The 20,588-nt window shown below is 49.2% G+C and overlaps 1 protein-coding gene across 1 annotated transcript in view; it reads right to left on the bottom strand.

Annotated features, from left to right (window-relative positions):
- The window catches only part of SLC19A1 (solute carrier family 19 member 1), a 31,256-nt gene extending 22,981 nt beyond the window's left edge, over nt 1-8,275 (bottom strand). Inside the window, exon 1 of the mRNA XM_038422302.2 lies at nt 8,068-8,275. The gene's annotated coding sequence lies outside the window, so the exon portion shown is untranslated. The remainder of the gene's footprint in view (nt 1-8,067) is intronic.
- Nucleotides 8,276-20,588: the final 12,313 nt, after the last annotated feature.

Here is a 20,588-nt window from a genome sequence, read left to right as displayed (position 1 = left end):
CAGGGGTCACCAATGAAATGAATGGGCAGCAGGTTTAAAACAAACAAAAGAAATTACTTCTTCACACAACGCAGTCAACCTGTGGAATTGGTTACCGGGGGATGTTGTGAAGGTGAAAACTACAACAGGGTTCAAAAAACAACTAGATAAGGTCACTGTCCATTAATCAAGACGGTCAGGGATGCAACCCCATGCTCTGGGTGTCCCTAGCCTATTTGCCAGAAGCTGGGAGTGGATGACAGGGGATGGATCACTTGAGGATGACCTGTTCTGTTCATTCCCTCTGAAGCACCTGGCATTGGCCACTGTCAGAAGACAGGATACTGGGCTAGATGGACCATTGATCTGACCCAGCATAACCATCCTTATGGGGCGGTGAGAACTTCTTCCCTCTGTCTGCCCCCCTCCCCCCCACACTCACAAACACTTGGGGGCAAACCCTGACATTTGGGCAAGGCCATTCTTGGCCATCTGTGAGCTCAAGAAAGCTGCAAAAACATTCTATGACAATGAAAAACCACCGTCCTTCCCACTGAGCGGCAGCCTGTGAAGTGCACAGCTAAGAAGCTGGCCTGTCCTGCTACAGGGTAGGAGGAATGTTTTGCTGTTATCTCAAGGCCTTTTCCTGGGTTTAGACCTGCTGCTATTATTTATTAGATGTAAGCGGATCAGGCTTGTGCGTGACTCAGATAACAGCAGGGTGGCTGCCCTCTATATCTCCACATAGCTTCGTTCCTGCTGTGTGGTATTTTGTAAATCTCATGCATTGTTTTTAGGACTATCTTTCATTGACTCTCAGTGCTGACACTGGGCTGGCGTTTGTCTATCTCCCACCATACGGTTACTTCTTTCAGAACAGTCACAATGGCAGAAGTAGCACCCATATAACGTAAATCAGTTTTTCAGTGGACACTCTGCCTTCAGTTCAAGGGAGGCTTATTTCAATTTAGCTTAAACCTGTTCCAAACTGACGTAAGCTAACTGAATTCAGGGTACCCGCACAGCCTTTGGCACTAGTTTAAAGCTGTATCTTCAGTTCAAGGGTGCAGCTTTGCGGCACAGAAAAGCCTTCGTTACCAGCTGACCCACAGCAGAACCAGCTCCCCAGACAGAGAGGGCGAGTCACTGCTCTTTAATGGAGTACTTGTGGCACCTTAGAGACTAACAAATTTATTAGAGCATAAGCTTTCATGAGCTACAGCTCACTTCATCAGCTGTAGCTCACGAAAGCTTATGCTCTAATAAATTTGTTAGTCTCTAAGGTGCCACAAGTCCTCCTTTTCTTTTTTGCAAAAACAGACTAACACGGCCGCTACTCTGAAACCTGCTCTTTAATGGATTAGACATGTATAGGTGGGTTAACTGATGCAGACCAGCCATTTCAGTGCAGGCAGTGACAGCACAAGCTTCCCCACTCTCACCAGCCCACACACCACAGCTCTGTCCTTGGAAAACCATCTCTAAGGGGGATGGGTAATGCTCAGACCCCAGACCAACCGCTGGCCTTTCTGCTGCCACTGCTCACAAGGGCGAATATCCCAAGCAACAACAGGCTGACTATCACTGGAGTAGTTGGAGCGAATGTGGGAAGCTCACAGTTATGCAGAAGTCTGTGCACCGGCGGGAAGGATAGCTCAGAGGTTTGAGCATTGGCCTGCGAAATCCAGGGTTGTGAGTTCAATCCTTGAGGGAGCCATTTAGGGATCGGGGGCAAAAATTGGGGATTGGTCCTGCTTTGAGCAGGGGGTTGGACTAGATGACCTCCTGAGGTCCCTTCCAACCCTGAGATTCTAGGATTCAGGAGGCTTGCTGAGATGCAAATGAGGAGTGTGGCCAGCTTCCTGGCTGTACCACAGGCTCAGCCAGGAACATTCATATCAGAAACCTGAAGAACAAAGAGAAGGAAGCCAAGGGGAGGCAGCTGGCATTTCTTAGGTCATCACATTTGCAGATTATGTCTAAAGGCCCGTGTCCTGCACATGCTGATACACATGGATAATCTGGCCAAAGTCCACGGCACCACTTGTGTAAGCAAAACTGCACGCTGTGTAAGCGGCTGAAGACCAAAACCTCTAGCGATGAGCTGACAAAGCAAATCAAGGTACGAGCGGAAACCTACAGGCACATTCAGGGCTCTCCCACTGAGGCTTTGGCTTGGGACACTTTTATTCAGCATTTATTCTTTCACTAAGTGTGTCCAGCATCTTGTGTTCTAAGAAAGCACTACTTGTGGCACCTTAGAGACTAACAAATTTATTTGAGCATAAGCTTTCGTGAGCTATGTCAATGCATCTGATGAAGTGAGCTGTAGCTCACGAAAGCTTATGCTCAAATAAAGTTGTTAGTCTCTAAAGTGCTACAGGTACTCCTTTTCTTTTTGCAAATACAGACTAACACGGCTGCTACTCAAACTTAAGAAAGCACTGTTAGCTATACAGCTGTTGACACAACCAATACCATCTGGCCCTTCTTTCTGACAGGAGACTGGAGGAACTTGGCTCCTTTAGCCTTGCACAGGGGTTCTCAAACTTCATTGCATCGCGACCCCCTTCTGACAAGAAAAATTATTACACAACCCCAAGAGGGGGGACCGAAGTCTGAGCCTGCCCGAGTGCCGCTGCCCTGGGTGGAGAGCTAAAGCCGAAGTCCAAGAGATTCAGCCCCAGCAGGGGACCTGTAACCTGAGCCCCGCCACCCAGGGCTGAAGCCCGAGGGCTTTGGCTTTGGCCCCAGTAAGTCTAATGCCAACCCTGATGACCCCATTAACACAGAGTCACAACCCACTTTGGGGTCCTCACCCACAGTTTGAGAACCACTGAGAAAGGCTGAGAGCAGACAGGGTCATCCCCTGCTGTGTTAACAAAGAGCGATGCCAGCAAGGGTGAAAAGCCATTTAAGCTAATGGACAATGGGGCATAAGAACAGATCGGGATAAACTGGCCAGGAACAAATCCAGGCTGGAAATTAAGAGGTTTCTAACCATGGGAGCGCAGCAGTTCTGGAACAGCCTCCAAACAGGATTTGTGGGGGCAATTTAATTAGTTCTGAGAGAGAGGCGGACAAATATATGAGCGTGAGTGTGTGACAGGGATGCGTGTGGTGGTAGGATGCAGGGCTCAGCAACCCGGGGGTCCCGTCCAGTTAACATCTGATGTTCCTAAAATCACATGCTTCAGTGCTTCAGCTGGTCACCTGCAGAGGTCAGGATTCCTTCCCCACCCCGATGTATCCCATTTGTCTTTTCCCCTCTCCTTCCTCTGCAGCACCAGGGATGGCCATGGCTGGAGATGGGACACTGGACAGGATGGGCCAGGGCTCTGAGGTGGCCCTGAGCATTCTCTCTCTCTTGAGCGTGTGGCTGGCTGGTTCTTGCTCCTATGCTCAAGGTCTAACTGATCGCCATAGGTGGGGCTAGGAAGGAATTTTTGCCCAGCTCAGATTTGGCAGTGGCCCTGGGGGCGGCAGGGTGGGGAGGTGCCTTCCTCTGCAGTGTGTGGGTGCAGGTCACTTGCTGGGACCAACTGGGTAACTCTCATGTAATCATTTCCCTGCTATCATGTGGGCCTTGGGCACTGGTGCCCCTCCATTTCTCCCTTTCTCTGCCTCTGGCAAATACTGGTCCAGTCTCCAGTAGTCTGCAGGGAAGGATTCCTTCCCCTGATCCCCAGTCCCTGAAGAACTTCCAAGGTGCAACCCAGTGCAGGCTGTGCACGGGAAACAATTAGTTAGCACCCAAGAGTTAGCGCCAAGGAGAACAAAAACAAAGCAAGTCAGACTGAAGGTTCCCACAGCAGCAGGACTCTTGCACATGGCACACTGGCAAGGTGTCTGCTAATCCTTCATCTAGGCCTTAATACAGATATTGCAGAGCTAGGTGCTACGAAAACCGGAACTTTGCCGTTCCTGACTTTGGAGTACTTGCCTTTGGGTGGGTGAGGGGCGGGCAGATGTGGGGGGGGGAGGGGGAGGGAAAAGGACTGGTATGCTTGGCTGTACAGTCTAGCAACCATGCATGGAAACAAAGTTTCTTAGGCTATGTCTACACTACAGGCAGTACAGTGGCATAACTGTGGTGCCCTCCGTCCGTAAGCTGCTGGCTGTAACAGCGCTGTAGCGCTGGTGCAGACTATAGCAATGGAAGGGGTTTCTCCATCACTGTAGGAACTCCACCTCCCCAAGCAACAGCAACCAGGTCGATGGAAGCATTCTTCCATCGACTGAACTGCATCCACACGGACGGCTAGGTCAGCGTGGCTACGGCACTCAGGGGGGTGGCTGTTTCAGACCCCTGACCGACGTGGCTATGTGGACCTAACCTTTTAGCATCAACCAGGCCTTGGTTTCTCAGGCCTTGCCGACACCAGCGAGTGGCAGCAGCTGGATTAAGTGAAACCAGTGTCAATACCCAGGGGCTGCAGCAGTTCTGCATGCAGACTGGGTGCCAGCATAGCTAATTCCGTTACAGGGGACTCTCACTGACACGGTTTCACTGGGACAGCCCCAGGGTAACGGTGGCTCATGCCAGCACAGTTCATTGCCCTTCCCACATGGGATTGCTACACCAGGGTGACAGCGGCACCCGCTCTAGCCAGGAGGATGTCACCCCGACGGGATTCCCATCCTGGCTGCCACACACAAGAACCTCAACCCCCTGAGGTCTTCAGCCCAGCCCAGGGAACCCCCCGACCCCCGCCTGGCTGCCTTCTCCACTGCCCCGCCTCCTCCAGAGGAACAGCAGCCAATCAGGGTTGCTGAAGGAGGCTGAAAAAGGAAACAGAAAGAACCCAGCAGCTCAGGTAAGCTCCACTCCCCCCTGTGAGCAATGGGTCAGTCAGGGAGGGACAGCTCAGTGGATTGAGCATTGGCCTACTAAACCCACAGTTGTGAGTTCAATCCTTGAGGGGGCCATTTAGGGATCTGGGGCAAAAAGAAAACAAAATTTTTGGATGATTTAGTTGGGGATTGGTCCTGCTTTGAGCAGGGGGTTGGACTAGATACCTCCTGAGGTCCCTTCCAACCCTGATATTCTATGATTCTATACTCCCTGCTCCCCGCTCCGCCTGTGAGCAATGGGTCTGTCTGCTCCCTGCTCCGCCCGTGAGCAATGGGTCTGTCTGCTCCCCACTCCTCCTCCCACCTGTGAGCAATGGGTCAGTCTGCTCTCTGCTCACCATTCCTGCCCCCGCGAGCAATGGGTCAGTCTGCTCCCCTTCCCCCCTCCTGTAAGCAATGAGTCAGTCTACTCTCCACTCCCCCTCCCCCCGGTGAGCAATGGGTCAGTGTGCTCCCCGATCCCCCTCCGCCCGGTGAGCAATGGGTCAGTGTGCTCCCCGATCCCCTCCCCCCCCCCCCCCCCGTGAGCAATGGGTCAGTCTGCTGTCCCTCTCCCCCAAGAGCTCTGGGTCTGGGCAGGATTTGAATGGATAGCTGTCACAGCATATGATGAGAACAAGTTACTGCAGGTAGCCGCCCACGGTTGATCAAACAGGTGTACAGGAATTTTGGCCCCCCTTAATCACGATGAGAGGCCCTTATTTCCATTCTCTATAGACATCTGCTATGACTCAAATGATTCAACTCAATTCCTTCAGTGTTTTACTCTGGTAAACTGCAGACATGAAGCAGAGCAGAGTACTCTGAATATAGGCCCCGATCCTATACGCACACATGAATAACTTCACTCACACAAATCCTCCCATTGGCTGCACTGGGACCACTCAAATGAGTCAAGTTACTCTTGTGCATAATGACAGGTTTCAGAGGGGGAGCGTGTTAGTCTGTATCAGCAAAAACAATGAGGAGTCCTTATGGCACCTTAGAGACTAACAAATTTATTTGGGCATAAGCTTTCATGGGCTAAAACACACTTCATTAGATGCATGGAGTGGAAAATACAGTAAGCAGTATATATATACACAGCACATGAAAAGATGAGACTTGCCTTACCAAGGGGGGGGGGGGGTCAGTGCTAACGAGGGCAATTCAATTAAGGTGGAAATGGGCTATTCTCAACAGTTGACAAGAAGGGGCTCCTTCACTTGCACATCTACCAATGTGATATATGCCATCATGTGCTAGCAATCACTCTCTGCCATGTACATTGGCCAAACCAGACAGTCTCTATGCAAAAGAATAAATGGAAACATCAGACATTAAGAATGGTAACATCCACTGAATGCATCCGATGAAGTGAGCTGTAGCTCACGAAAGCTTATGCTCAAATAAATTTGTTAGTCTCTAAGGTGCCACAAGTCCTCCTTTTCTTTTTGCGAATACAGACTAACATGGCTGCTACTCTGAAACCTGATTCAAAAACAAGTAGGAGAACACTTCAATCTCCCTGGACACTCAATAACAGACTTAAAAGTGGCCATTCTTCAACAAAAAAACTTCAAAAACAAACTCCAACGTGAAACTGCAGAACTGGAATTAATTTTCAAACTGGACACCATCAAATTAGGCCTGAATAAAGACTGGGAGTGGCTGGGTCACTACAAAAAGTAATTTTCACTCTGCTGATACTCACACCTTCTTGTCAACTACTGGAAATAGCCAATGTGGACCTTGACTGCACTGGCCTCGTTAGCACTACAAAAATAATTTTCCCTCTCTTGATATTCACTCCTTCTTGTCAACTGTTGAGAATAGGCCACTTCCACCTTAATTGAATTGGCCTCATTAGCCCTGACCCCACCCTCCCTTGGTAAGGCAACTCCCATCTTTTCATGTGCTGTGTATATATTCTGCTTACTGTATTTTCCACTCCATGCATCTGATGAAGTGGGTTCTAGCCCATGAAAGCTTATGCCCAAATACATTTGTTAGGGCTAGTCTACGCTGGCAGCGCTTTAACGTGCCTTGTGTGGTCACGGTGCAGCGCTGGGAGACAGCTCTCCCAGTGCTCTCAGAAAAACCACCTCAACAAGGTGCACTGCTCCCAGCTCTGGGGCACTGTTTACACTGGCGCTTTACAGTGCTTCAACTTGGTGAGCGAGAAAGTTGCAGCGCTGTTAATTGACAGTATAGACAAGCCCCTAGTCTTTAAGGTGCTACAAGGACTCCTCATTGTTCTTGTGCATAAGTAATTGCAGGACTGAACCCATAAAGAGCTCTGGCAAATTGACCCCACCTAAATTGTAACAATCCCAAAATTAATGCTTGTGCCAAGTAAAACCCCACTCCCAGAGCTTGGCTGAGCTCCATAATGTGGGTGCACAGTTAAGGAACTGTCCTCATTGAATCAAATGGACATCTGTGCCAGTGCAAATACTGGAAACAATCCAATGATTGCCAAGAGGGAAATGTAGAAATGGAAACGGGGATAAAACAATGGCAATGGTCAGAAACTTGCAATCTTAAAATTAATGCAGAGTAATATTCTAGGGAACATAGGGCTCATGTGGGGACTGGCTAAAATGAGTCCAAAACCAAAAAGAGAAATGGTAAGGATCTTGGAAAATAAAAGGGAGGTATTTTGTTTGGGTTTTTTAAACAACAGCAACAACAAACACTGGAAGGAAATCCTGGAATGAAGCAGATGATTGATTTTTGCAGAGGGGCGCATTTTAAAGACAGAGGAGTCTCGATCCATGTCAGTTACTATTTCTTCTCCTTGTATCCGCTGCCAAAAGCAACCACCGTGGCAAAAGATGCAAAAGAGGTTCCCCTATAAATCCTCGCTTTCCCCCACTGACAACGTTGCGGAACAGACGCTTCTGGAATTCAGGCGGACCAGGGATTTGGTTTGCGGAGGGAACTGTCGTGCCGGTGTTTTATTGAAAGCGACCCAGGTAAATGGGCCATTACACCGCCCCAAAAGGAGTGCAGAAAATGCAGCCGCGAGGCGCGGGGGAGCGAGCCCGCCCGGGATCACTGGGTGTCGGGGTGAGCGCCGAGCTCAACAACTGCTCAGCGTAAAACAGAGCCGGCCCGGTCCCTCGCTGCTCTGGCCCCCGGGCGCCCGCGCAGCTGCCCCGCGTGCCCCGGGCTCTGGCCGCTGCGCGGGGCGCTGCCCTCACGCTGCCCCCCCCCGGGGCGAAGCCCCTGGACCATCCCTCCGCGCCGTACCTGGGCTGCTGCTAAGGGCTCCGCTGGGCTCCTCGCCCGAGGCCCGGCCCGCCCCAGCAGCTGCGCAGCCCCCGTCCAGCCTGGGGGCAGGGCCCGGCGGGCTCCGAGCGCACGGACCGGGCTGCAGAGTCACGCGGAGCCCGGCAGGGACCGTGCCACGCGCTGGGGGACGGAGTACAGCCTGCCCCCCTGGGGAAACAACACCCCACAATGCACCGCGAAAGGGGTGCGCAAGAAGACTACAGCCCCCACAATGCACCGTGGGGGGGGGAATGCAGGGAGACTACAGCCCCCACAATGCACCGTGGGGGGGGGGAAATGCAGGGAGACTACAGCCCCCACAATGCACCGTGGGGGGGGAAATGCAGGGAGACTACAGCCCCCACAATGCACCGGGGGGGGAAATGCAGGGAGACTACAGCCCCCACAATGCACCGGGGGGGGGAAATGCAGGGAGACTACAGCCCCCACAATGCACCATGCGGGGGGGAGTGCAGGGAGACTACAGCCCCCACAATGCACCGTGGGGGGAGGGAATGCAGGGAGACTACAGCCGCCACAATGCACCGTGGGGGGAGGGAATGCAGGGAGACTACAGCCCCCACAATGCACCGGGGGGGGGAATGCAGGGAGACTACAGCCCCCACAATGCACCATGCGGGGGGAGTGCAGGGAGACTACAGCCCCCACAATGCACCATGCGGGGTAGTGCAGGGAGACTACGGCCCCCACAATGCACCGCAAAAGTGGCGTGCAAGAAGACTACAGCCCCCACAACGCACCATGCGGGAGGGGATGCAGGGAGACTATAGTCCCCACAATGCATTGTGAAAAAGGGTGCGCAAGAAGACTACAGGGCCCACAATGCACCGTGCAGGAGGGGGTGGGAGAATACAGGGAGACTACAGCCCCCACAATGCATCATGCGGGGGGGGAAATGCAGGGAGACTACAGCCCCCACAACGCGCCACGAAAGAGGGTGCGCAAGAAGACTACAGCCCCCACAATGTACCGTGCAGGGGGGGAATGCAGGGAGACTACAGCCCCCACAATGCACCACGTGGTGCAACTACAGCCCCCACAATGCACCACGAGGGGGGTTGGGGGGAGACTACAGCCCGCACAATGCACCATGCAGGAGGGGGGGATGCAGGGAGACTACAGCCAGCCCGGTGCGCTGCGGGGTGAGACTGCCCATACCCAGGGCTCAGAGCAGGGCGGTGTCCTCAGTACCCTGTAGCTGTGCGGGCGCACAGCAGCCTGTAGAGCATCATGCCCGCAGACATGCCAAGCCCGGCGGGGAGATGCAGAAATTGGCCTTGTTTTGGCTTTATTGGCTGGTGAGTTGCTTGTTGGCTAGTCTTTGGCTTGTAGCTTGTTGCTTCTTTTTTTTTGATCTGCTCCTGGCAAGCAGGGGCATGGTAGGGAGAGAGTCAGGGGTGCTGAGTGAACCCACCACAGTCCCAGACTTCATTCCGGGGGCATCTAGTCACAGAGGGTGTTGGGGTTCTTAGGGACTGGCTTGTTTTGAAATGGGACTAACCTGTATTTTGGCTTATTGCGAAAGTCAGGGTGCTTATTTGCCAAGTGAAAGTTGGCAACTGTGCCCGCCCGACCCCGGGCCGCCTCTCCCCACCCCCAGCCCAGGTGCTGCTGCGGGGAGAGAGAGAGCTGGGGGTACAGGTGCCCCTGGCCCCGCCCCAACTCCACCCCTCCCTGCCCCTATTGGACCTCTCCCCAAATCCCTGGTCCCGCCTCTCCCCCCAGTGCTGTTTCGCAGGTGGGCAAGCGCAGGGAGGGAGGAGAAGCAGGATGCGGCAGCGTGCTCAGGGGAGGAGGCAGAGGGGAGCTGGAGTGGGTCCTCTCTCCCCACCATAGCCCTGGAGCACCCAACCCCCTCATCCCCAGCCCCACCCCAGAGCCCGCACCCCCAGCCTGAGCCCTCACATCCCTGCACCCCAACCTCTCTGCCCTAGCCCTGAGCCCCCTCCCACACTCCAAACCCCTCGGCCCCACTCCCACCACATGAAATTTTTTCTGTGTACCAATATGGAGGTGATGTGTCCGACTCTGTGCCGTTATCTACTCTTTTTTAATCAATTATTTTTCCTTCCACTAAAAATGTATTTATTTAATTTTAACATATGTGATTTAATTTATAGATTCATAGATTCATAGATACTAAGATCAGAAGGGACTACTCTGATCATCTAGTCCGACCTCCTGCACAGCGCAGGCCACAGAATGTCATCCACCCACTCCTATGAAAAACCTCACCCATGTCTGAGCTATTGAAGTCCTCAAATCATGGTTCAAAGCTTCAAGGAGCAGAGAAGCCTCCCTCCAGTCAACCATGCCCCATGCTACAGAGGAAGGCAAAAAAACCTCCAGGGCCTCTCCAATCTGCCCTGGAGGAAAACTCCCTCCCGACCCCAAACATGGCAATCAGCCAAACCCTGAGCACATGGGCAAGATTCACCAGCCAGATAACCAGGAAAGAGTTTTCTATAGTAGTATAGTAGTATAATTTCTTTTATTAAGAAAGGGAATTTATTTTTCTAATTATTCTGGCATTTACATTTACTGATCACCATCATGCACGTGACTCGCTAACATTTGACTCCATCATTACTATTAGTATCAGACTTGGAACCATGTTTATTTTCATACAAATTTTAAGTGATTTTACAGAGATAATGAAAATTACAAGTTGAAAATAAGCGATCGTCATCTGCCCAGTGTCTAAAGTTCTGTATTTAGCTATTTTTTCTTAAACTGGCACTGCTAAGGTGAGTACATGCTAAATTTCCATTCTAGAAGGATACTATTATTTGATTGTACCACTTTAAATGATGAATGACAAAGCACAATATGGTAATAAAAATATTGTTGATAATTACTCCGGCCAGGACAGGTTAAGCATTTTAAAACTCACTACGCAAAGAATTAACTTTAAGCATGAGAGAAATAAAATTATGAAATGCACAGACCAGTCAAAAAACTAAAATAACCGAGCTTTGAAAGAATAAAATTATCAAGAATCTATGTAAGTTTTGATGGGAAGTACCAAGAAATAACACCACCACCACGTGTGAGAGAGGGAGTGTTGGGGAAGTGCGTGAGAGAGACTCTATCAGTGTGTGTGTGTGTATGAGGGGGAGGTATGCGTGGAAGACTGTGTGTGTGCCTTTGTGAATGTGTCAGCGCACTGTCTCTTCAAGCTGAGCACTCAGGAGCCTGAATGCTTGCTCAGTACAGCAGCAGCCGCTGCTCCCACTCCTGAGCCAGGGGCACCAGCACAGATAGACTCCTTATCCCCCCAGCTCAGCAGAGACCAGGTACACGGGCACCCCAACATCAGCCCCTGCCTGGCTCTGTGCAGCAGATCAGGAGGGAGACTTCTGGTCCCAAGCAACTTGGCTAGTGGGGGCTCCATAGCAGGGCAGCAGGGAGGACCAGCATCTTCCTTCCTGATGCAAACTTCACCCAAATGTGGTATGAAGCTGGGGAGGGGGTGCCCGAACCGCCCTCCCTAAATGGCACCCCTGAGTTGTGATTAAGGCATTTGAGTTTGTGGGTCCCAGATTAGATTAAGTTGATGTGTACAGATAGAAGAGAGCTTTCCCCTCAGGGAGGCACCTGCACTGGATTGTTCCTTTTATTGTTAGGTCCCAGTGTAGAGCGGCATTTTAGCAACCAACCGGGTGTCCAGGCCACTGCCAAGTATTGGGATGGACTGTCTATCTATCTATCTATCTATCTATTTGCTTGTTGCATTTAGCAGGCCTTTGCAGGGCTTAGCATAACTAAGGCAAGTCGGGGGAATAGCGATCGCATGAAGTGAGCTTAATTCTACACCTTCTCTGACATGCGGGGGTAAGCGCCTGAAAAAGCACAAGAACAAGTCCGCACAGACACACCCCTAGAACGCCGACCAGGGGTATTCTATCTGCTACCCAAGATCCATAAACCTGGAAATCCTGGATGCCCCATCATCTCAGGCATTGGCACCCTGACAGCAGGATTGTCTGGCTATGTAGACTCCCTCCTCAGGCCCTACGCTACCAGCACTCTCAGTTATCTTAGAGACACCACTGACTTCCTGAGGAAACTACAATCCATCGGTGATCTTCCTGAAAACACCATCCTGGTCACTATGGATGTAGAAGCCTCTACACCGACATTCCACACAAAGATGGGCTACAAGCCGTCAGGAACAGTATCCCCGATAATGTCACGGCTAACCTGGTGGCTGAACTTTGTGACTTTGTCCTCACCCATAACTATTTCACATTTGGGGACAATGTATACCTTCAAATTAGCGCACTGCGATGGGTACCCGCACGGCCCCACAGTATGCCAACATTTTTATGGCTGACTTAGAACAACACTTCCTCAGCTCTCGTCCCCTAATGCCCCTACTCTACTTGCGCTACATTGATGACATCTTCATCATCTGGACCCATGGAAAAGAAGCCCTTGAGGAATTCCACCATGATTTCAACAATTTCCATCCCACCATCAACCTCAGCCTGGACCAGTCCACACAAGAGATCCACTTCCTGGATACTACAGTGCTAATAAGCAACGGTCACATAAACACCACCCTATACCGGAAACCTACTGAACGCTATACTTACCTACATGCCTCCAGCTTTCACCCAGATCGCACCACACGATCCATTATATATAGCCAAGCTCTACGATACAACCGCATTTGCTCCAACCCCTCAGACACGGACAAACACCTACAAGATCTCTATCATGCATTCCTACAACTACAATACCCACCTGCTGAAGTGAAGAAACAGATTAACAGCCAGAAGAGTACCCAGAAGTCACCTACTACAGGACAGGCCCAACAAAGAAAACAACAGAACGCCACTAGCCACCACCTTCAGCCCCCAACTAAAACCTCTCCAATGCATCATCAAGGATCTACAACCTATCCTGAAGGATGACCCATCACTCTCACAGATCTTGGGAGACAGGCCAGTCCTTGCTTACAGACAGCCCCCCAACCTGAAGCAAATACTCACCAGCAACCACATACCACACAACAAAACCACTAACCCAGGAACCTATCCTTGCAACAAAGCCTGTTGCCAACTGTGTCCACATATCTATTCAGGGGACACCATTATAGGGCCTAATCACATCAGCCACACTATCAGAGGCTCATTCACCTGCGCATCTACCAATGTGATATATGCCATCATGTGCCAGCAATGCCCCTCTGCCATGTACATTGGCCAAATTGGACAGTCTCTGCGTAAAACATAAATGGACACAAATCAGATGTCAAGAATTATAACATTGATAAAAAAAAAGTCGGAGAACGCTTCAGTCTCTTTGTTACCTCGATTACAGACGTAAAAGTGGCAATTCTTAAACAAAAAAACTTCAGAAACAGACTCCAACGAGAGACTGCTGAATGGAATTAATTTGTAAACTGGACACAATTAACTTAGGCTTGAATAAAGACTGGGAGTGGATGGGTCATTACACAAAGTAAAACTATTTCCCCATGTTTATTCCGCTCCCTCCCCCCCCCCCACTGTTCCTCACACATTCTTGTCAACCGCTGGAAATGGCCCACCTTGATTATCACTACAATCCCCCCCTCACCCCTTTCCTGCTGGTAATAGCTCACCTTACCTGATCATTCTGGTTACAGTGTGTATGGTGACACCCATTGTTCCATGTTCTCTGTGTATATAAAATCTCCCCACTGTATTTTCCACTGAATGTATCCATAGATTCATAGATACTAAGGTCAGAAGGGACCATTCTGATCATCTAGTCCGACCTCCTGTACAGCGCAGGCCACAGAATCTCACCCACCCACTCCGACGAAAAACCTCACCTATGTCTGAGCTATTGAAGTCCTTAAATCATGACTTCAAGGAGCAGAGAAACCTCCCTCAAGTCACCCATGCCCCATGCTTCAGAGGAAGGCGAAAAACCTCCAGGGCCTCTCCAATCTGCCCTGGAGGAAAATTCCTTCCCGACCCCAAATATGGTGATCAGCTAAACCCTGAGCATATGGGAAAGACTCACCAGCCAGATATTACAGAAAATTCTTTCCTGGGTAACTCAGATCCCATCCATCTAATATTCCATCTCAGGGGATTAGTCCTATTTACCCTGAATATTTAAAGATCAATTACTTACCAAAATCCCATTATCCCATCATACCATCTCCTCCATAAACTTATCAAGTAGAATCTTAAAACCAGATAGATCTTTTGCCCCCACTGCTTCCCTTGGAAGGCTATTCCAAAACTTCACTCCTCTAATGGTTAAAAACCTTCGTCTGATTTCAAGTCTAAACTTCTTGGTGACCAGTTTATACACATTTGTTCTTGTGTCCACATTGGTGCTGAGCTGAAATAATTCCTCTCCCTCTCCTGTATTTATCCCTCTGATATATTTATAGAGAACAATCATATCTCCCCTCAACCTTTTAGTTAGGCTAAACAAGCCAAGCTCCTTAAGTCTCCTTACATAAGACAAGTTTTCCATTCCTTGGATCATCCTAGTAGCCCTTCTCTGTACCTGCTCCAGTTTGAATTCATCCTTTGTAAACATGGGAGACCAGAATTGCACACAGTATTCTAGGTGAGGTCTCACCAGTGCCTTGTATAACGGTACTAAAACCTCCTTATCCCTACTGGAAATGCCTCTCCTGATGCATCCCAAAACCGCATTAGCTTTTTTCACAGCCATATCACATTGGCAGCTCATAGTCATCCTATGATCAACCAATACTCCAAGATCCTTCTCCTCTTCTGTTACTTCTAATTGATGCGTCCCCAACTTATAACTAAAATTCTTGTTATTAATCCCTAAATGCATAACCTTACACTTCTCACTATTAAATTTCATCCTATTACTATTACTCCAGTTTACAATGTCATCCAGATCCTCCTGTATAATATCCCGATCCTCCTCCGAATTTGCAATACCTCCCAGCTTTGTATCATCTGCAAACTTTATTAGCACACTCCCACTTTTTGTGCCAAGGTCAGTAATAAAAAGATTAAATAAGATTGGTCCCAAAACCGATCCCTGAGGAACTCCACTGGTAACCTCCCTCCAACCTGACAGTTCGCCTTTCAGTTGGACCCGTTGCAGTCTCCCCTTTAACCAATTCCTTATCCACCTTTTGATGTTCATATTGATCCCCATCTTCTCCAGTTTAACTAATAATTCCCCATGTGGCACGGTATCAAGCACCTTACTGAAATCTAGGTAAATTAGATCCACTGCATTTCCTTTATCTAAAAAATCTGTTACTTTTTCAAAAAAGGAGATTAGGTTGGTTTGGCACGATCTACCTTTTGTAAAACCATGTTGTATTTTGTCCCATTTACCATTGACTTCAATGTCCTTAACTAATTTCTCCTTCAAAATTTTTTCCAGGACCTTGCATACTACAGATGTCAAACTAACTGGCCTGTCGTTACCCGGATCACTTTTTTTCCCTTTCTTAAAAATAGGAACTATATTAGCAATTCTCCAATCATTCGGTACTACTTCTCAGTTTACAGATTCATTAAAAATTCTTGCTAATGGGCTTGCAATTTCAGGTGCCAATTCCTTTAATATTCTTGGATGAAGATTATCTGGGCCCCCCGATTTAGTCCCATTAAGCTGTTTCAGTTTCGCTTCTACCTCAGATATAGTAATATCTACCTCCATATCCTCATTCCCATTTGTTATGCTACCATTATCCCTAAGATCCTCTTTAGCCTTATTAAAGACTGAGGCAAAATATTTGTTTAGATATTGGGCCATGCCTAGATTATCTTTAACCTCCACTCCATCCTCAGTGTTTAGCGGCCCCACTTCTTCTTTCTTTATTTTCTTCTTATTTATATGGCTATAGAACCTTTTACTATTGGTTTTAATTCCCTTTGCAAAGTCCAAGTCTACTCGACTTTTAGCCTCTCTCACTTGATCCCTACATCTTCTGACCTCAATTAGGTAGCTTTCCTTGCTGATCCCTCCCATCTTCCACTCCCTGTATGCTTTCTGCTTCTTCTTAATCACCTCTCTAAGATGCTTGCTCATCCAGCTTGGTCTACAACTCCTGCCTATGAATTTTTTCCCCTTTCTTGGGATACAGGCTTCCGATAGCTTCTGCAGCTTTGATTTAAAGTAATTCCAGGGTTCCTCTACCTTTAGATCCATAAGTTCTTCAGTCCAATCCACTTCCCTAACTAATTTCCTTAATTTTTGAAAGTCAGCCCTTTTGAAATCAAAAATCCTAGTTGCAGATTTATTTTTGTTACTCCTTCCATTTAGTTTGAACTGAATTAGCTCATGATCACTTGAGCCAAGATTGTCCCCTACAACCATTTCTTCTATGAGGTCCTTGCTACTCACCAAAATTAAATCTAAAATGGCATCCCTTCTAGTCGGTTCAGCAACTACTTGATGAAGGAATCCATCAGCTATCGCATCTAGGAAAATCTGAGCCCTATTATTATTACTAGCACTGGTCCTCCAGTCTATATCTGGGAAGTTAAAGTCTCCGATGATCACACAGTTTCCATTAGTATTTACTTTATTAAAGACATTATCCGATGAAGTGAGCTGTAGCTCATGGAAGTTTATGCTCAAATAAATTTGTTAGTCTCAAAGGTCACAAGTACTCCTGTTCTTTTTGTGAAAAACAGGAAGTCTGGCTATATTTCAGGACTGTTGTTATGGGGAAATACAAGTGCCAAACTAACTGCTTGGAAATTGCTTGCTTAACAATTATTTGTTTAGTAACATGTTTTTGTAATACCTGCTTTTTGCCTAGGGACTGATTTTGTTTGGTTAACTATGTAACATTTTTTTTTTGAGTGACATGTCTCTAACTTTTTCAGTATAAGAAGGGAACTGTGGGTTTGGGTCAGGCAGATTGCTTCGTGGACACATCAAGACGATCTCCAGCCACAGACGAAAGACCAGCCAGCAGAAATCTGCGACTGAGTCCAAATACTACTCCAAACGCCTGAGGGGGTAATTATCGGTTTGGGGTGCTGTGTAACCTGTTGTGTTTGGTGTGCTTGAGACTAAACAAAGCAGTGACTTTGTGTTCCAGTGGGAATACTAGAGACTAATAAAGTCCTGGCTTTAAAGTGAAAGCATGTGGTTTTGATTTGTTTGTATCAGGCACATAGCAGATGGAAGCGCTGCATTGCCCTTGGTTTGTCCTGCAACCACCTCTCATAGCTTAAAGTTACGGAGACCTTTGGGTTCAGGGAACCCCGGGTTACACCAGCAGTAAGTGGATCAATAAAATTCCCTCCATTATAAAATGTCCGTTTCTGGGGAGCATCTGTTAGTTTGCACGAAAGCCAGCTCCTGGGAGATACCGAGCCAGACTTCATTTTAACTTGTGGCTGCTCAGTAGCTATGGCTTTGGGCCCCAAGTGTCTGCATGGTTCCCCATCCTGTTTTAAGAACGTTAGCATGAGTAGGGGAGGCGAGAGGGGCAGTGCCCACCGCAAGGCTGCAGCTGAGCTATTTATAACTCATCGGAGGGAAGACGGGTGGATGGGGACTTTAACAATAACTGCAGACATATGGCAGTTCTTAATGGTTTTTCATCTGCTCATTCCCATAACACACCAGCAAACCCAGCCTCCGAGCACTTGGGGAGGGAATATTAATAAACTCCTTTGGCCAGCTGGAACCGAGCTTGAAATGGCTGGTGCAGCCTCCCTGCCCTTCACTGGATAAACCCCCGGTGGCTGGGCTCTGCAGGAGAGGTGAAGGAGGGGAATTCCAGCCCCCTGCCCTGGGCGTGGGAGCCCAGCACAGCCCCAGCCTTCCCCTGCAGCCCCACTCCCTGCCATGGGGCACAGGGGGGTAGAGTCCCCCACTCAAAGCTGCAGCCCCCTGCTAGGCAGGAAGTGAGAAGGGTGGGGTTGCTCCATCTCGCCACAGGTTGCAGGTGTAGGATTGCCAATTTTCTAATCACACAAAACTGAACACCCTTGCCCTGCCCTCTGCCCCTTCTCTGAGGCCCTGCCCCCGCTCACTCCATCCCCTCCCCCAGTTGCTTTCTCTCTCCCACCCACACTCACTTGCTCATTTTCACCGGGCTGGGAGAGGGGGTTGGGGTGTGGGTGAGGGCTCAAGGGTGGGGCCAGAAATGAGAGGCTCAGGGTGTGTGGGGGGGTCAGGGTTGGGGCAAGGGGTTGGGATGCGGGAGGGGGTGTGGGCTTCAGGAGGGAGTTGGGTGTGAGAGGAGTCTGGGGCAGTGGTTTAGGGTGCGGGAGAGGGTTTGGGGTGCAGGATCCTCTAGGCGGCGCTTACCTCAGGCAGCTCCCGAGAAATGGCGACATCCTCCAGCTCCTAGGAGGAGGTGCGGCCAGGCGGCTCCGCGCAGCTAATAGGAGCTGCGGAGCCAGCACTTGAGGCGGGGGCAACATGCAGAGCCCCAATGGCTGCCCCTATGCCTAGGAGCCAGAGGAACATGCCGGCCGCTTTCCGGGAGCAACACGAAGCTGTGCGTGGAGCCTGCCAGCCCCATGCCAACCAGATTTATAACAGCCTAGTCAGCAGTGCTGACTGGAGCCACCAGGGTTCCTTTTTGACCGGATGTTCCATTAAAAACCGGACACCTGGCAACCCTACCAGGTGGGTCTCGCCCTGAGAGAGGCAGAGACAGAGCAGGAACTAGGGCTGCTGGACCCCAGATGCTGCACCCACCCCACCCACACTCAGTCTCACTGCAGATCCCAGGAGGGAGGAAGGGCTCTTGGGTGCTGGTTACGCAGGAGGTCAGACTAGATGATCACAGTGATTCCTTCTGGGCTTGGAATCTATGAATCTCCTGGTCCTGGGGTAGCAAGTTGTGAGGGATGGAGGCACTCCTGTCACAATTTGCTACCATTGTGAAATCTCTGTTTTTAATTTGGACACAAAGAAAGGTATTTTTGTAATTTGGAAAAGCATTCTACAGAGTTAAACGTCACAGCTGTTTAAGTAAAACCCTGAATTAAGGCATTGTTAGTTTCTTTCCACAGTAGATAGTTTCTATAGCAAACAATATGGCCTAAATATCTAATACTGTACATACAAACCACTGAAAATACTGTAAACAGTATTTGGAATACTTATGAACACCTTTTAAACACAAGCTATTAGGCACAAAATTTACCACTCTTCCTTACACAGACTCTTTCCCCCTCCCCTCCTCTCATTGTCACTGTTACACATACGGAACAAGTTTTCAACACAATATTTGCACTTTTGTACCTTGGCGCACACATGTCAGCGCACTGCCCTCTGGTCTTATTTCAGAGACATTTTCTTAGGCCTTTTCCTCACTGATAAAATTGAAGTGCCTTGTCCCCCACTGTTTTAGCTCACACACCTTGTTTACCCCCAGTACTAACAACAAAAGACACCCCTCAGCAGTGGCTAGATTTGCAAAGGGATGTGAATGGAAGTTAGGCGTCCTGACGCTGAGCACTTAGAAAGTCACAGGAAGAACACGGGGATCCGTGTGGTGAGTTGGGGCCCAGGCTCCGTACACCGGGAATGGGGAGAGAAGGGTTCCTTAGAATGCAATTCATGAAAGCTAACGTGTGAGGTTGAGAGCCACCTAAGCTAGTCAATGGGAGATGCTGATGAGAGGGGTGTGTCCTAGGTCACAGAGTTTGATGCCCAAGTCCCAGCTGTGAGGGGGCATCTAGGGACCCAGAGCTTGGAACCTGCCCCCTCCAGTCAGGTGGTTTAGGTGACTAAGGGGTTTCTGATGAGAATGAAGTAAGCAGGTGCCTAACTTCACACAAAACAAGATGATGGGCTGGTGCCCACCTTATAGCTTTTAGCCCAGTGCTTAGAGCGCTCACCTGAGGTGTGGAAGACCCTTGCTCACAGCCATTCTTCCCATCTGCCTGATGGGGGAACTGAACCTGGGTCTCCCATACCCCAAGTGAATGCACTAACTCATGGGCTAAGAGTTACAAGGTGAGTGGTGACACCATGTCTTCTTCCTCCAGCCAGGTTCTGAATGGCACTTAAGTGGCTTCTGACCATGCCTACCAGAATGGGCCACACACACAAGATAAAAAGAAAAGGAGTACTTGTGGCACCTTAGAGACTAACAAATTTATTAGAGCATAAGCTTTCGTGAGCTACAGCTCACTTCATCGAGCTGTAGCTCACGAAAGCTTATGCTCTAATAAATTTGTTAGTCTCTAAGGTGCCACAAGTACTCCTTTTCTTTTTGCGAATACAGACTAACACGGCTGCTACTCTGAAACACACAAGATAGATATCCCACCTATCTTCCCTGGTTCATGAATCACTCCAGGACTTAGGCATAAGACAGGCATCTGGAGCATATGCAGACAGAAACTTATGCTCCTGGGGAGCTTTTACCCTGAAAATGGAGGAGTTTAGGCACTGACAGGGTCTGTTAGTGGTTTTGTGACTTGCAGTCACAAAGCTTAAAACTGAGGGTGCCCAGATACATTTGTGAATCTAGTCCTGAGTCTCTACCGTAGCTC

Source organism: Dermochelys coriacea, chromosome 11 (genome assembly GCF_009764565.3).
Source record: "Dermochelys coriacea isolate rDerCor1 chromosome 11, rDerCor1.pri.v4, whole genome shotgun sequence".
In the NCBI taxonomy this organism is placed as follows: Eukaryota; Metazoa; Chordata; order Testudines; family Dermochelyidae; genus Dermochelys; species Dermochelys coriacea.
This window is presented reverse-complemented; position numbering and strand designations above follow the sequence as displayed.